Genomic DNA, 17,272 nt, shown 5'->3' with positions numbered 1-17,272 from the left:
TGACCTTAGTCATAGAGATGGTTTAGCTTGTTCAGGGCTCTTGGAGAAGTTAACATCAGCTACAGCAAAGCTGAGACTGGTTGAACAGGTCAAGTGGTGCCCATATTATAGAAAGACTTGTATCAGTATTAATTATTTTAAAAAATCATATTGAAGTATAATATATGTAATTATATTTTACCTTTATGAATTGAATATTGCTAACCTACGTTTTTCCTCTTCCTTGGGTGACATGTTATCTAAAGATCCTGCATCTCATGGAAATGATGGGAGAAGTAGGTCTATAAAGAAGGAATGGAAATATTTTACAAAATCTTCAAATACTACAAGCTCATACAGGGAAGGATTGTGATTCCATACAGTAAATCCTGCCATGATATTATGAAATATAAGAGTTAACTCTGAGCAAGGAGAGGTCAGTTATTTCTGCTTTGTTCTGGACCAGAGCCACAGGGAACAAAGTGACACAGCTGGGTGTTTTGGACACTATGGATGCCACACAGTTGGTGTCCTCTAATTCAGATCCAGGGGATTTTACACAAGTTGGTGTCTATTTGTCTTCATGACGTTAGAAACAAGTGTAGTACTTGGTATTGAGTTGGAACTCAATACATATTTATTGAATGGGTAACTAAATGAAGACTTGATTTGATGGTACTACAAATCCATTTTGAATGTCCCTAATCAACTTTCTTTCCCATTTGCTTCAGCAGCTCTTTTTGACCTTCTTCATCTTTCTGAAGCCCAGTGCTTTGCTATTTTGATGCTCATTCTTGTTTCCTGCTTCACTGAAGAGATAGAGGTTATCAGCTGGAAATCTGCCATAATATTCTTTTCCATTTACCCACACCCTCCTTTAAAGGCATATTACACCTAACTAATTATTTTTTCCTTTTTATTTTCCTTTAATCATTACAAAGAACTGTCCCACCTCTTTCTCAGAGACCTCTCAACATCAGTTGATCCATCTAACTTTTTTCCTGTGCTTTCAAATTCTCAACAATCTTAAACATAATATATAATATTAAATGTTAAGAATGAGAATGCTGAGAAAGTAAATATATTTTCTAATATTCAATTAAAAACTCTGATCAGTGATACAAATAACTCCTCTTTCTATGACCTCCATGATGTTATGGTGGAGAATAGCAGGAGGAGCTGACTTTAGTTTGAGAGCTCAAGATCACTCTGAGGACATGACCCTTAGCTAAGACCTTCCAAAAGAGGGATTAGTCATGGAGGGAGGAGAGAGAGAGGAAGAGAGAGAAAAGAAAATGGACTAAATAAAGGCTCTGAGGTAGGAGTTTCATGTATGATAGCAATTCAAAGAAGGTTGTGGTAGCTGGAGCATAGATCAAAATGGGGACAGTGGCACAGGAAGGGTTAGCGGATCTGCCAGTTAGTTCTTTGGTCAAGAAGGTGGGTCAGAAGGAGAACCAGAAGCTAGACCATGATGGGTATTGTAAAGCAAAGTGAGGAGTTTTTATTTTATTTTGTGTCCAAAGGAAGGCCAGGATCCATTTTATGTTGTAAGGAAATTACTTTTATTGCAACATGGAGAAGAGGTTAGAGGAGAGTTGGTAAGGCTAGAAGCAGAAAGACACTTTGGAGACTATTGTAGAACTCTAGGTGGGAAATAGTGATGGTCTGGGCCAGGGTGGAGTTGGATACAAGTGGGCATATTTGGGGGGCTAGTTTTACATCTGTGATCTCAAGAAGCAAAATGCTGAAGGTTGCCATGCTGGGATACCCAATGGACAACCTAAACATTAAATGGAAGCACCAGAGGCATAGGAAATAGAAAGAAGAAAAATGGAGATTATAAAGCTCTAGAAAAGAAACATTTGAAAATGTAGATGTAGTATGCTTGGTCTCTTGGATCCAATTCTGGCTTCTCTAATTGATGTGAGACCATTGCACCTGTTTCCCTTTGAGTATTGCAGAAAAATGGAATGAGGTTCATGATTCTTCACAGGCAACCATTGTCACAGCATGTCTTGCTCTTTTCCCCCAGGCTACTCTAGCAGGCTTGGTCTTTTTAGAAAGTTCCAGAGATGGATGCTCCATTGTCTAGGGAAATGTATAGCTCACAAATCTGGGAATTTGACATGCTCTTTTAAGAACTGCCTCCTCATATACTCCTTTACTCTGAGGGCAGCCCCAAGAGGACATCTAGCAAACTTTCAGTTGGACCCTTTCTTACAGGTCCTTCCCCACAGACTGTAAAAATGGTTCTCTTGGAGGCTCTAGCCATGATTACTGCATTCTGTAGTAGGCTAAGAATGTCTACCCATACTTCAGTTCTCATTTCTCTTTGGCATTCCTCCTCATGTGTTTATGGATTAGGTGAGGGAGGATCGGGTAGTAGTTGATTTTAGTAGCATTGATTCTTCGCTTATCATGGTTCTGGTGGTGATGAGGGGGTACATAATAGCCCACTGCTGACTGCTGCCCTTAGAATGTAGCTCTTTGTGAATTCGTAAGTAATAGGCAAATTTCTACCAACCTCTTCTTAGATTTGTTTTTTTTTTTTTTTATTTCATGATTACCAAAGCCCACATCAAAAACTGGACAGCAATTCAGTATGCTCTTGCTGCCTATTTTACCCTTTGGATTTCTTATGGCTTAAGTTGGGCTACTACTAGGTCTAATATGATTTACATGTTTACTTTGACATAACTGCTGCCCATGAATGCTTCTTAGTCCTCTGTCATTTTCTCTTTATTAGTGGCTTTCTTTTCATTTGCCTTCCTTCTATAGACCTGCCACTTTCTTAGGTGGCTCTGTGTACCATCAATATTAGACTGAGGTATTTCCAGCCTGTGACCTCCTGTTTCAAGGGTGGGTATGGTTATCAACTTCTTTCCCTTGGCCCTGTCCAGTTTCTTTGGGCCCATGATCTACATTTTGGAAGAAGCGCTAGAACAGCAGAACTAGAGAAACAGGAGAAAAGAAAAGGGGAAAGAAAGTGTCAGGAAATCTACCTGAGATGGGGCTTTTGGGAGAGATTTTGGATTTTAAATAGTAAAAGACTCAAGCACATCTCTGGGTATGATAGATGTGAAAAGAAGAAAACGAGGAGTTTTATGGGGAGCCTGGGTGGCTAAGTCAGTTAAGCATCTGCCTTCAGCTCAGGTCGTGATCCTGGAGTCCCAGGATAGAGCCCTGCATCTGTTTCCCCACTCAGTGGAGAGTCTGCTTCTCCCTCTGCTCGTCCTCCCTTCTCAAGTGTTCTCTCTCTCTCTCTCTGTCAAATAAATAAATAAAAATCTTAAAGAAAAAAAAAGAAAAAGATGTTTGGTGAGATAGTACTTTTGGATTTATGAGTTAGATTCACAATAATGGTTTTTGAATGACAAATACATGTAATGCTTTTACAATTAGTATTTGCTGTTGATCTGCAGTTTAGATTTAGATTTAGATTGAGAAGAAATACAACCTGAAAATTTCAAAAAGTTTGCTGTTTTCTTCTATTAAAAAGTGGAGAAGCATAGAGTCAATGGTCCTGTGTTTAGCAGAGCATCTTAATAAGGCTTTCATATACAGATACAGGTCATGCTAGTTGGGTTTTCCTTCCTTCCTTCCTTCCTTCCTTCCTTCCTTCCTTCCTTCCTCCCTTCCTTCCTTTTTTAGCAGGCAGAAAGTAAAACATAAATTCCTTTTTATAAGAAAGTAGAAAGAATGGGGTGCCTGGGTGGCTCAGTGGGTTAAAGCCTCTACCTTCAGCTCAGGTCATGATCCCAGGGTCCTGGGATTGAGCCCCACATTGGGCTCTGTGCTCGGCGGGGAGCCTGCTTCCCCCTCTCTCTCTGCTTCTCTCTCTGCCTACTTGTGATCCCTGTCAAATAAATAAATAAAATCTTAAAAAAAAATGTAGAAAGAATAGGGAGGCAGAAGAAGAGCAGAGGTAGAGTCTGGAGAGCCAAAGAGATGTAGGCAATGAGCAAGGAAGAAAAGTGTACAATCAGAAAGAAATTTCCCTTCTCTTAGGGAAAAATCTGATGAATTTTTAGTATGGTGTTATCTAATGTTCAGTTTAAGTTGGTGTCTGTACTGTGTTGTGCTCTAATTTCTCTCTGTTACCCTGAATCATTAGGAAAATTTGGTCACCAGTAACAGCCTTTTGTAAATAGTGCTTTGGGGATTTGTGAAGTAGAGTCAGTGTCCACATGCTGCAAAGGAAGGCAATAGCGGACACAGAAGTGCAGAAAGCAGAGAAGACGTGGGTAATTAGTTCAGTGAAAGCAAAAATATTACACAAAGAAGTGACTAGGAGGTGGTAAGCATTTCGGCAATCTTTGTAGATTTGGGGTGGGGTAAGGGAGGCTGGTTTTCCCACTTAGTCTGAGATGGGGAGTCATGCATTCCATTTGAATATTATAGGAAATTAAAGGAAATGCTGACCTCAGATGACAGAAGACCTTAGGGACATCCAGGTGACAGGAACATGAAGTTCCTAAATAGATGACTTTAACTCAAAGATAAGACATTAGCTTTTAATGCCGAAAAACTATATACTTCGTTCCAAATTTGCCATGTGCAAGTAATGGATACTCTCTGGCAGCCTTCACAGTATGATTGTATTGTATCATCATCTATCAGTGTACAGGACAGTTTAGAAAAGCAGCAATCTTTGATCTATGGGCAGAGTTGATTGCCTAGAAGTGGCAAAAAAATTCAGGAGGTAGATTTTGTGTATTTTTTGGATTTTTTTTGGGGGGAGGGATTAAATTTTAAAGAAAAACATGTATTTCCCATAATTCAGTAAGATAAAGAAGGCCAACGTTTCAAAGAAGACACCAGGAAATAATCAGTTGCTATTTCTTTGTGCATGGATTCTGTGTGGATTTATAATCACAAAATTCCAGAGCTGGGAGAAACTTCCATGCCTATGGCTGTGATGCTTGCAACCCACCCAAAAGCCATTCCCCCTCTTCTGCCTTGCTAACAGAAGTCGTGGTGGCAGTGTATTCATCCAGAAGAATATACTGTATAGACTTCCTTGGAGATAGGCGTGGCCAATGAGTCATAAGAAGTCATTGGAAAGGGCTTTGGAGATCATTTAAGAGGGCAGTGCCTTCCTTCTGCCTGGAGCATAGATGAGATACCCAGAGAGGCAGTAATTATTTTACAGTTGTGGAGATTGAAGCCATGCAGCCAGGATGATGAAGCAGAAGATAAGGGCCAGTGGAATCCAGGACATAGTAAAACCGCAACATCTGCCCCAGACCTCTTTTATGTGAGAGGAAGTAAACCGGTGTTGGCCGTATCTTGATTATTAGGAACTGAACACAATCCCTAACTGATGCAATGATTATTTAAAAATTGTTGCTTTTTTTGCCTTTCTTAAAGATTTATTTATTTATTTGACAGAGTGAGAGAGAAAGAGAGAAAGAGCAGGAGGAGTGGCAAGCAGAAGGAGAGGGTGAAGCAGGCTCCCCGCAGAGCAGAGAGTCCAGGAGGGGGTTGATCCCAGGACCCTGGGATTGTAACCTGAACTGAAGGCAAATGCTTAACCAGTTGAGTCACCAGGCACCCCGATATAGTGATTACTTAGAAAGGTTTTTCCATTTGTCTGTAAGGAGGCACAGAGAACTTAGCCCGGTTCACCTCAGTGGTATTCTTGTGATATTATGTGTGTCCAACATGAAAGTACAACAGTTTATTATATCATAAAAGTACCAACCGAAGTCAAAACTTCAAATTAAATACATTCCATTCGAAATCCCAGAGAATTTCTTATTTATAGTTACATGGGTTAAGAATACAGCCCTCCTGGGGTAAAATCACAAACATTGAAATACGGTGCTTCATTCTTTCATTCATTGACATGTATCGATTCCTGCTGTCGTGGCTCAGGTTAGGCTCTTGTTTCCTTGCCCTTGGACAGATGTAACAGCTTCCTGCCTTTTAAATTTACCTCTGCTCCTTCTGTAAACCTTCTACAGATTAATTTACAATGGCACGTTTTTCCCTCTGTTTAGAAACTCTCAATGGGTTCCCATTTCTGACTGATTAAAATCCAGACTCATTAGCTTGGAAATTCTTGGATTTTCTGTGCACTGTTGTTGCTTTTCCTCCTTCAGCCTTTGCTCCGATTCTCTTTTTTACCTTTTATTTGCCTCCTGGTTCCAACTCTTTCTCAAGGTTCAGGTCTGTAACCAACCTAAAGCCAAGGCTCCCATCTTTTAACGCTTTCATCTTTGCAATAAAGACACTTGTCATCTGAGCCCGTTTAGCTGCTTGGTGTCAGTTGGTACGGCACGTTCTTCACTGGGTTTCTTACCATCTTCCTGCAGTTTCCTTTCAGCTCCATTTCTGGGTTTCTGTAAACATTTCGTTCATGAAAAGCTACAATTCATTCAGAGTTAAAATTTGGATGATTTCAACTGTTTTATCATTCTAAATGCTCAACTTGCATTAGTCCCAAGGGAGAATCAAATTTCTTTGCAAAAAGAGAAAAAAAATATATGGTAGGCTAGTGGAAAGTTGGTAGAATTTAACTAAATTACCATTTTTATGTAATATAAATTGTACCTTACACTTAAAAGTCTCTGAGAGGTCTACATAAACTACATAACCCGTACGGTTTATTGAACTGATGCTATTTTGGTTCTTCTTCTTCTTCTTCTCCTTCTCCTCCTTCTTCTCCTTCTTCTCCTTCCCCTCCTCCTCCTCCTCCTCCTCCTCCTCCTCCTCCTCCTCCTTCTTCTTCTTCTTTAAACCAATGTGTTTTTAATTAAAACCAGTAGTAGATTAGCTCTGCAGAGGGTTGACAAAAATGTGCACGTCAACACATATATTTCATGCACGGTCTATTTTATTGCGGGAAGCCGAACGAATACAGGGACATAACATCCGGGAAGTGCAGAGAGCGGGACATCTCTGCTATTCTTGAGGGAGCTGGGTTTAGGAGGTGGGGAGGGTATTTTGCCTGTCTGGGGTGAAGTCCTACTAGGTCTTGCATAGCCCCCGTGACATTTATTAAGTTTCTTGTGCCTCAACATTATCACCCCTGGACTCCAGGAGTTAACTTTGTAAGATTCCAACAGTTATCTTTAACGTATCATCTGGCCCTAATATCTCAGTTCTATGTACAATTTCTAGTTTAGATCAGAACTGAGTGACAGTCCTGCAGTTACATGACAGCAGTTGTGAGAGTGGACAGTGAGTCAGCCTGTGGTTAAGGCTTAGCAGGAATCGAGCACCATCAGTTGGCATGGAGCTCATCACGGTTCGAAACATAGTTATCTTCTTCTGTTCATGATATGAGCTTACACAAATTTACAAATAATATATTACATACGGATCCATATACACATGCATATATATATTAAAACTTTAAAGAGGGTAAATAATGTTTATCCCTAATATCCACATATATTTCTATGTGTATATATATATGTAAATAAACATCACCTACTTGCACGAGGCTAGGCATCACCTTATCTTAGTAAGTTATCACATTATTTTCATTATTGTTTGCTCTTCTGGGAGAATATAATAGCGAATTACTACTAAGAATGGGGCAGCTTTTTGAGTTATAAGGATGTTTGTATTTTAAAATGACATTGAGGATTAATTTCCCTTATGATCACCTGTTATTGGTTTGCTCAGCCTTCTATATGACAGAAAACACAATAAGTTAGATTTGATTTAAAGACCCCGATATCAAGTCAACTGAAAATCAATGTATCCTGAGAGAAAGTAATAAATTTGTGAAACAAATTTAGAAAGCATGAGATTTTGTCTCCTCTGCTAAATCTAGAGACTTTAAAGGGATTCACTTGGTCTCTTGACTAATAAGTGGACCAGTTTGTTTCTCTATAGGGCTTATCTCACCCAGTAACTTTTCCTTATTTAATTCTGCTACCCTCTTACTGGAACACAGAACATATTGTTCCCTCTAGTGTATGTTGCCCTTAAAGAGGGCAAAGCATGTTCTTTCGAAGACTGTGCACCTGACAAACTGTCATTATTAACGAATGAATGTGGGCCTTTTAAGCTATGTTTCACATAAAATTTACTTAAGGAAATAGTTCTGTAAGAAAGAGAATTACAGAACCCGGTAATCATGTCAGATTTTGCCCAGGACTTTGTGTTGGAATTGAGGGGAGTGAGATGAATTTTAAGGTACAGTATATAAACCAGATGAAACTACAATGTAGCACATGCAAAACAAAATGGAAATAGAGTGGGTCAATTTGCTGTGTGCGTGACTTGTTAGCAGGTGTTCATATTTGAAAACCTATATGTGAAAGAATAAGAATCAGAATGGAGTCTTATTATTTATCCCAAGGGGGGGGAGAAGAGTTATTTTCTGTTCACATTTGGAATATTAAGAATGAAAGATAAAAATTTCACTTTTGATTTTGAGGGTGGAACTCAGAGCCCTTTGGGTTTATATTTTAAATTTTTATTTTTTAAAGATTTTATTTATTTATTTGACAGACAGAGATCACAAGTAAGCAGAGAGGCAGACAGAGAGGCAGGCAGAGAAAGAGAGAGGAGGAAGCAGGCTCCCTGCTGAGCAGAGAGCTGGATGCGGGGCTCGATCCTAAGACCCTGAGATCATGATCTGAGCTGAAGGCAGAGTCTTTAACCCACTGAGCCACCCAGGGGCACCCCCCTCCCCCACTTTGGATTTAAACCTTATTTTCCAGACACACTTGTCACAATGAAAAAACATATGGGTGCTTCCCGTAATAAAACTTCATAAATTAAGTAGCAGATTTGTAGGATTAGCCTTTTTCCCTCCTAATCATTTGAATTTTTAAATGTCTTAAAGGATCTTTTATCTTGTTTTATTTTTTAAACTATCTTTAAGTTCTTATCTTTATGAAGTCTGATTTTTTTAAAGCGTGAATTCTTTGATTCTGTTATGTTTGTAATTACCACCTATTGGAAACCGGACTTGACTTAGATGCAGAATGGGGGTGAAACTTGGGAGAACCTGGGGGAAGTTACCTTCTTCGCTGGAGACCCAGAAGGATGAGGTGGTGGAAGGAACTCTAACTTCACAGCTGGAAGGAAGCATGAAGAACACTTCATCTAGACCTTCAGTGTGTAGATGAGAGAACTAGATAAAATACTTAGCCATACAGATAATAAATATCAAAGCTGGTATTTTAGAATTATAAAGGAGCAAGATTATAGCTGCTTAAAAGAAACACTTTCTTGTCCAAAAAAGGAGCATCCTTGTGTGGCGGGCAGGGACTTAGATCAGGTCCAAACCCCTGAGCTCCAGTCTTGATAAGCCACTCACTGGCTCTGTGGGCTTGTGCCACTGTCTCTGCCTGTCTGAACCTCACATTCTTCCTCAGGAAAATCAGCACTGACTGCTTGTTATCATCTGAAACAGCAATGTACAAAGAATTTAGAGAAGAAAATGATTATTTTTCACAGGGAGACAGAGCTTAGAAGCCTTCTTAAGTATTTTCTTTTTAAAGCTTTGAAAGATGGATAAGATTTCATCAGGCAAAAATAATCTGGGTGGGGGGGTGGGTCAGGAGGGCACCCCAAGCAAAGGGGGGGAAAACCAAAAAAAAAAAAAATGATTAGATGCAAAGAAAGAGAGAAAACGTGGTTTCTGCTCAGGCTGCTAACAAGAGGTCAAAGACTGAATTGGTTGGAGCATAGGCTTCTTGAAAGGAAATGGTGGCAGAGAGCATTGAAGAGAGATTGGAGCTGGACCACACAAATTTCCTGACATTAGGAGAACTCCAAAGCCAGAATCTCTTGAACTATCTAGATACACAGGATGCAAAGATGAGGAAGATGGAGCATATGCACCCATGAATTTGAACTTTATTCAGTGGGCACTGGGGGAGCCCTAAAAGTTAGTGAACCCTAGAAGGAGGAATTGCCATGACTGATTATGATCTTCCGGAAGATGGCCTTGGCAGCACCAGATGAGATAGATTAAGAAGACAAAAAACTGGAGCCAGGAGACTGGATGGAAAGAACCCTGCTGTTGAAAAGAGGGAACACTGGACCTGGCTTTGCTTGGTGGCGGTGGAATTGAGTAAGACTGAAACCATTCAGCCTAGTGACCCTTCAACTTTTTGAGTTATAGCCCTAATTTTGGAAATCTGATAAAAGCTGTAAACTCATTCCTCAGAAGGACTATCCATAAAATGGGTCTGCAATTTTGCATACAGTTTCAGATTTACAGATATAGTGACACCATTCCTGGGCCCTAAATTAAGGAATTGTCCTCTAAAAGGAGATTATGGAGGTTGAGTCCGTAGAATGTGTGCCATGGTATAAGGAGTTGAAATGACTTTGAGTTGTATGCTTGAGTGTTTGGTAGAAGTGCAGAAATAGGGATGTCTAAAAGATGAGCTTATTGAGGACAACTGTGACATATCTTACTCTGTCATGGCCATTCTTGGCTGGGAACTTTCTCTCCATTTGGTTATTGCCTCCATCCTCTCCCACTCATCTAACTCTCTAGTAAGAGAGGACTGGATTAATTTAGTAAATGGATAGCAACTGCTCTATATTTGATATACCTGAATATACACAGACCTATTACTTGTGACACAGAACTTAGGAATCTGCTATCTCATTCTTATCATATTCATACAAATTCTTGCATTTTTAATAGGTAGAAATTAATTTCTCCCATCAGTATTCTAAACATAATGAATGTATTCAGTATTCATGTGGCCCCAATATGAATTTATATGGAAATTCTAGTACAATTTTAGTAATTAATGCCTGCCAATTATAAAGGGTTACAATTATAGCACTCATAGGGACTTATGTAGTATATGAAAAAATACAAATAATCAGATAAAGTAATTCTCTATGCCCAATCTTTCTGATTAATGAAAAAGCCCTAATTGCTAGGTAATCATAATGTGAAGAATGCTAATAAATAGTCAAAACAAAGGAATACTTTATTTTATCCAGATCTCAAAGAGAAGCATTTATTTGTTTATTATTACTGCAATTTTTTGTTTTGTACTAAGGACACTTAACATCAGATTTACCCTAAGAGGAATATTTTATTTTAAGATAAAAAGAAATATCAAGGCATTTAGGAGCCTGAGTCAAAAATGAAATAATTTGTAATATCACTTAAATATTAAATATAAAGTATATTTCATTATGGACTTTTTCACATGATAGTCATTTGGGTCAGCTTTGTAGTTCTCAGTCATAATTTATGAGGAAAATTTGGAACTGGAAGAAGCCTTCCCTAGAAATCTCCTATTCCAACCATGTTTTCTCTTTGCAAATGAAGAACTGAAACACAGAAAACTTTATTCTCTCAGATTCAGTGACTTACCAGAAGAACAGATGCCCTGAATTTGGAAGGAACCCTTTATTTCACTATTAAGTCAAAAACTATGATCCTCACAAGCAGTGCTCTTGTGAAGAACTAGAATGGCCAATGGTGTTAAATGGTTTTCTGGTGTCTCAAGCAAGAGGTCTCAGTAAGGCAAAGTGTATATTGTTCATGTGAATTAACTTTTTTCCATGTAACCAATAATAAATTAGGAGAAGTGGATTCTATAATCCTAACGTGTATAGAATCTTGTTAATGATGTAGGTAACTATTACACCTTTCTAGACACTTAGTCAACATACTCAAAAGTAATTTTATAAATCCTACTACATTCTCTTCCTATCTGTAGGATTTCTCCTTATAGTAGGAAGGAAGGCATCTACTATTTCCACACCAAAGAAAATAACCCGAACCCAAATGTGTTACAATATGTCAAACTTAATAGATATAATGGTAAATTTTTTAGAATGATGGAACCTGGTCATCTCATTGCTATTGCCAAGATAGACATTATATCCATTCTCACAAATGAGCAATTATATAATTATAAATACATAAAATGCTACAAAGGATAGGTTTGTAGTGGGAGGTGGTCTGGTCATTAGTTTTTGCCACTAAACAGAGAATCCAAGGTATTACTTGACCAGGGCAGCTATGGCATAACCTCTGTGTTGTCTTGGTCTCTGATGTCTGTTTATGGTTCCTAGGCTATCTGTCTAAGCCTTTCTAATTTGACTTAAAAAAAAAAAAAAAAGTCCCTTCACATGCTAGAAGGGACTCGACGCAGTTTTTCTTAAAAAGTGTCCTGAGGTCAATCACATTAGGATTAGCTGCATTATTCCTTAAAAATAGAATACCCAGACCTCACCCCAGACCTGTTCAATCGAAATTGGGGTGAGGGAAGTAGGCAGCCCAATTTAAGTAAACCGCCCATCTGATTCTTACCACCTGCTAAAGGTTGAGGTCCATTGACCAGTGGTTCTGGAAATATGGTTGTAGACCAGCAGAATCAGCACCACTTGGGAAATTGTTAACAATGCAAATTCTTTGCTCTCCCAAAGACCTACTCAGTCAGAAACAGTTGGGGGTGGGGCCCAGCAACTTGTGTCTTAATAATCTCTCCAGGGGATTCTAAAGCCAGCTAAAATGTGAGCATCACTGATTCTAGCCAGTCCATCCAGTTGACCTAGAAGGAAATCAAGACCAAGGTGAGTAAGGGCTTGTTCACTTTAACCTGGCTTCATCTTGTGAGCAACAAGATAAATCAAAGTTGTCCTTTCAGAAAACTAATCTTCGACTAACTTAAAACTTGAAATGGACCAAATGCGTATTACGACTTCTCTTTCCCTCACATTTGTAGATGAAGTGAATGGGGATATTCCTTGGTAAGGAAAGAAGGAATTTTAAGTTTATTTTATTTTAAGATGCTTACATTTTCTTAAAGATCTTTGAAAACTGTGTTTAAGATTATTTGTAAAAATAGAAGAATTACCTTTAGTATGCCTGAAATGCTTTGCATTCGCGGGAAGAAGGACTCAATTTAAATCTAAAGGATTATTTGTTGCATTGTTAGCATGGCAGAATCGTTCATATAGTTTGCTATTAAAATTAGATGATAAAATCTTCAGTATTATTTAAGTTTTGAATAGGAAGAATACTTGTAGAATATTTTACGATTGCCAATTTAGACATTAGAGCTAGAAAAAGAACTCATACAGTTTATAAGGCAGTGCCTCTGCCAAAACAGAGGCTATGGTTAAAACAAAGCCTCCTCACCTACATGGTGAGAGGTGAAATTCTAGTCTAGCACATTGTTGCTGAAAGTTGGCACTTTTAATACTCCCCTCCCCTTAAGTACAACTGGCTCTTAACCCACAATAAACTTTGCTGGAGAAGAAAAAGTGAACCATAGAGTTCATCAGTACATGCTCTGCTTTATGTATCTTGTTTCTTGTAATACTATCAAATTTCTGAGTGTCAATGAAAAAAAAAAGAAAAAAAGAAAAGGTTCCAGGGGAGAGATGGTCCAGCTTTGAGGTCCATATCCTGTCATTGATTTCTGTGCAACACTCTGATCGACTTCAATGGGAGTTCCGCACTTGGATCAATGTCAGGATATGGGCCTTTACATTTAGATGTGAAAGTGTTTTAATAGTGGTTGGCAAACTAGTGATGAATTAGGGTGAAAGACACAAAGAATTGGCTGGAAACTTTAGACCTATAAGGTACCCTTAACCTTTAGAAGAGTTACTATTATTTTTTTAATGTAATGGGAAATTTGCATAGGTTGATTTGGGCCACTGAGTGTCCCTGTGCACTAATTAAACTACGTGAGTCTCTTCTGGATTTCTTATAAACAGTGTGGAAAGTAAGTCCTTAAGGGCCAAGCCATAAGGACTAAGAGTTGTGGACCAATATGTAACAAAAGCTTCTGATTTGCTCTCTTGACTGGTAAGATTCACCTTCACGATCTTATGATTCAGAACATTATTATATCCCTAATAATTTAGCTTAAAACACTGAAGTTTAGCTACTTCATCCCTCTCTTTGGATCTAAATCTATTCAGGCAGATAAAGAAAAATAGAATACTAAAAATACATTTTCACTACCTCTTATGGTCATCCATTCTAAGTACTTGACAGTGATAACCATTATGGAAGATTTTCTTTTAGCAAAGAAAATATACATACATACATACATACCAGGTTGTCTATCTAATACATACATACACATACGCACATGTGATATATGTGTATTATCATATATGTGTATTTAATATTATGTATTACATACATATATATTTATATATATGTGTGTGTGTAATCTGTTGTGTTAGAGGTAAGTTTCTTTTTCCATTGATGAGAATGTGCATAAAAATATGCAAAGGATATGTGCTCAAATCACCTTCTAAGTGATAAGGTTAATTAAAATTTCGTCTTCTCCTCTAGGCCAAGTACTTTCTTCACTTGCCTTGTTTGCTGATCATTTTGTGTCTTTGGTATACCATTTCATTTTTCGCCAGGTTATGTTCCTACTTGTGTTTATTATGGAGTTTCATTCAAGTCAGTGAAGTCTTAGGTTTCCACTCTGAGCGTTACCTGGGTCTCCTTAATTGTAACGGGAAAGCGCCTCATACATATCCCAAACATGGATTCTCCACTGGATTTAATTACTTCATTAAATCACTGTTCTCCAGGCTTTACTGTGAAGAGGGTTGGTGGTGCATGTTTTCATCTCCATCAGTCTAAATGAAGATCCAGTTATAAACATCTCTTTTACTTTCTGACCTTTGTCATAACTTCCCACGGCACGATCGTTGGTGTGAGAGAGAGGCGGCAGTTCAAGGTTTTTTATTTCAGTGGTGTCAAAATATTCATCCCCATAATGCTTTCATTCACAAAGCAGTGCACAGTTAAAGTTATTGCTAGAGTTACACTAGTTTGCTCTTCCGATCTCATCTACATTCTGATGCGTAGCAACATGGTTATTTCTAGTAGAGATAGTTACGTTTAAAATAAATTTAATGAGTAAAGGCTTTTGTGGGAAGGAGTGATATATGATTTTAATTCTGTACTGTAGAGCAAAAAAACTGGCACTTATGCTTCCATCTTTCTTTTAAATCTCACACTAAACATTTCAGATTCTTACTGCCAGAGTTGTAGAGATTAGTTACTGGAAGAGTACATATGTGGGAAGGAAGGAAGGAGGGAATGGCCTGTGCCAGGAAAAAAGCAGGAAAGAGAATATTTTTGTTAATGGGATGACTGATGAACTCATAATGGCAACACTACCCGAATGTGTATACAGAACAGAGGAAAAAAATGTTCCTGTCAGTGGAGACATATAAAATGTGGGCATTGCCACATGAATGTCTTCTTTGTGTATGTAACTGAACACTAGTTATTATCAATCTTTTTAGAAATGGATCTGATTTTTAAAGCACGACCCTCTGCCTAACTCTTTGCATGAATATCGATAGGTAAATTCTGACATAGACCTCTGCTGTAGTTTGAGATAGCTAGCGTCCCCCTGACCCTGGCACTATCCACGCACCTCAGATAAAAATCACATGAGGCAGTGATACACGGTGCAGCATGATAAATCCAGTAATTGCCATGACACCAATTTTAGGCAAGGCAAATACCAGATAGCATGCTAGGAAACCATGGGGAGTAGTTACCAGATCGAAAAAAAGGCAAACATGGATCCTTTGTTTTCAAATCTTACTATTCCAGTATCTCCATTTACTTTTTCAACATTTATGTCATTTGATTTACATGTATCACTTTGCCTGTATATGAAATCGTCATTAAATTGCTTTGAATAGATTTTGAGGAAAATAATTTAAACTTATAATGCATTTGGGATTCATTCATGAAGGAATGCTAGACCCAAGTAAAATACTGTTGTTTTACAGCTTAGAAAAATGTAAGCTTCAGAATAAATTAAAGCCATAAATACTTCTTCAATTTCCCAAAGCATTAGTAAATAATACTTTTATACTAGTAGCAGGGCAAATAGGAACTGCACACAGATATAAACAGTGCAGGTGTGAAAGATTGTTCACCAGAGCCTAAATAATTTTTGCTTAAAACATATAAAAATGGAAGACATCTTTTCTTGAAGTGATACAGATTGTGCTTTTAAATTCACTAATAGAAAAAGTATTTTTTTTTTTTACCAGTCATCTTTTTCAGCCTCTTCCTTTATATTAATGGGGAAAAAGAAATCTCAGATTTGTTTCTAAGTGCTTTGCACATTGCAGATACGCAAGAAATATTTTGTTGAATAAATGTTGATTCTGTAGTTATCTTGAAAACTTAGTTGTTACTTTCAGGCTGAGTTAGTGGTTATTATCAGCGCAATTTTGGTTTGGGTTTTCTTGGCTACGTACATGGAAAGATTAAGCTCACTTTCTTCTTGCCTCTTTTTTGGAGGGGGTGGATAACTGATCAGCGGGTAAAACTTTCTTCAGGGTCAATGCAGACTCAAACTAGTGTCATTTCAAGTGAAAACCCAGTGAATTAACTTCACAAAGAAACAAAACTAAGTAGAGCAAGTGTGTGTGCGTGTGCATGTGTGTGTGTGTGTGTGTGTTTGTGTGTGGGGGGGAGTGTATTGTATGGGAAAGAGAGACTATGCACTTAATTCTCCATTTTGAAGCTGAACAGCAGCTCATTATACAACTTTGTGGGCTGATGCCATTTGCTACCAACCTCAAAGGTACCGCGTGCTATGCACACCAAGTTACTGGGTCTCCCTAAGTTGGGTCTGTAACAATGGGTGGTATTTGCTAGTCTAGCTCCACCCAGCCGTTTTCCTGGTGCGCAGCTGTGACCAGGAGCACAGCTGTGCTTTCCCTGAGGCCTCCCACATTTCACAGTGCAGCTGTGAGAGCTGCTGGGGAAATCTTAGGAGGCAGCTGCAGAGGCTTTTGGTTATGGTGGTCAGCGTGAACCTGACCAGAGTCAGCACTCAGCAGTGAATGGCAGACCCTTGTATCCTCCACATTCTGAACACACAAAGATAGGTGCTCTGGAATTTGAAGAGAAAAACTTGGGCCTAGGTTTCTTGTGATAGCGTAGCTACTTTCATTATGGGTTTCACTTGCATCTCAAAATGATAACTCTATGAAATCGCCTTAAGATTACGTTAGTCAGTGTCTGTATGAATAGGCACGTCAGTGATGTGTGTGGTTCTAATTGTGTTTGAAGACTGAAGAATTTATATTTTATTAATTACTTTAAACAAAATACCAGTTCATGTATATTTGAAAATTAAATCATATACTTAATATACTATATGCTAATTCAAAACTTATCCCTTAAAATTCTCCCCTAAACCTCATTTACTCGTATTTTATTATTTTATATATTAGCCAAATCCTTTCTCACATTTAGCTAAAAAGATGCTCAGGGACACTGTTGTGTGTTCAGCATCATGCCAAATTTGGTAAAGAATATAAAGAATTAAAG

Source organism: Neovison vison, chromosome 3 (genome assembly GCF_020171115.1).
Source record: "Neovison vison isolate M4711 chromosome 3, ASM_NN_V1, whole genome shotgun sequence".
NCBI lineage: Eukaryota > Metazoa > Chordata > Mammalia > Carnivora > Mustelidae > Neogale > Neogale vison.
Note: the sequence above shows the minus strand (reverse complement) of the source record.